This window comes from Chrysochloris asiatica, unplaced genomic scaffold (genome assembly GCF_000296735.1).
Source record: "Chrysochloris asiatica unplaced genomic scaffold, ChrAsi1.0 scaffold00124, whole genome shotgun sequence".
Taxonomy (NCBI): domain Eukaryota; kingdom Metazoa; phylum Chordata; class Mammalia; order Afrosoricida; family Chrysochloridae; genus Chrysochloris; species Chrysochloris asiatica.
Window position 1 is genome coordinate 4,175,483 of NW_006408642.1, and position 1,271 is coordinate 4,176,753.

The 1,271-nt window shown below is 44.0% G+C and overlaps 1 protein-coding gene across 1 annotated transcript in view; it reads left to right on the forward strand.

The window, feature by feature from the left end:
* SNRK (SNF related kinase) overlaps nucleotides 1-1,271 on the forward strand; it is a 93,917-nt gene that overhangs the window by 83,695 nt on the left and 8,951 nt on the right. The gene's annotated exons all lie outside the window — the stretch shown is intronic.

A 1,271-nucleotide genomic window follows, 5' to 3' on the forward strand; every position in this document is an offset into this window, starting at 1 on the left:
CAAAACATTCCAGGATAAACAGAAGCTAAGGGATATTGCCAAAGCCAACCCTGCTATGAAAAACATCCAAAAGGGAGTTCTGTGGACAGTGAATCAACAAGGACAACAGCCAGAGATTGACGTACGTGGCAGCATCACCTGGAAGTCAACGGAAGACGTATGGAAGAGTTGACAACAGAATAAAACTAAAAGAACAAATTCAGAGAATCTGAGAGGTCAGCCTATGATCAAAACAATTACAATATGAAAGAAGGTAAACACAGAGGAACAGAGATCTAGGTGGTAGCAAGGTCAGGTAAATTACAGGATAAAACAGACTGTCAAGTGCAGGGAAAAGTTAAAGGAATATAAGGTAATGAAAACAGTGGGGTTGGGGTAGGCGCTTTCGGGGGAGGTAGACGAGGGGACAGTAGAGCACAGGGCAACGGCAGACACATCTTAGTTAGGATGTTGGGGAGGGCAATACAAGAATGGTGAGGAGGTGAAAGAACAAGGTAGACGAGAACATTGAGATAGGTTTGCATGGGCTAAGTGGGACAGAGGTAAATAGTGATGTATGCTTAACCTTGGAACAACAGGGCTCTGATATAGGGATTGAGGCATAGTTTGAAGAGGGGAAATAATACTAAGATGCTTGACTGTTTATGGATATTGATTTCCCTTGCCTACTACTGTAAACTAGACACTTGAGTGGGATAGAAAGGAATGTCGGGAAACATGATTACAAAAAGCTTGTATGCCTGTCTTCAGCCTATAACTGAGTGGAATACCTAAAAGAGGTTCTAGAACTTGCCCAGTGAAATAGGTCTCTTGCGGAGCCTTTGCAGAGTATAGGACCTTAGGTGAAATCCTGAGTCCCATCTAGAACCTTCTGAGGCGGGACATTCTCAATATAAAGGACAAGCAGACCAGCCTGGAACAGCTAGAGTGACAGAAGATGCATCTTCAAACAAAGATCATCAGGAAAAACCCAAAACAAAAATGTCAGCATGACTGACTACTGCAAGAATAAGCAAGATGTTTGCCAGGAAGCCAACAAGGAAAACCAACAAATTCCTTTAGGACAAACCCCCCTCTAAGACTGAAACTCAAAGGGAACACATGAGCAGGTTTGTAAGCTTGCTGGTGCCCATGCTGGTCTACTGGTGAGTGGAAGAGGGAGAAAGGCAGTAATGAAGAAATAGGCTGAGTTCAACCACGGTCCATTGACTCCCGTTGACCTGGAGATGAGAGAGATAAGTGGTTGGTCCAAAGTGTGGTAAGACCTGAGG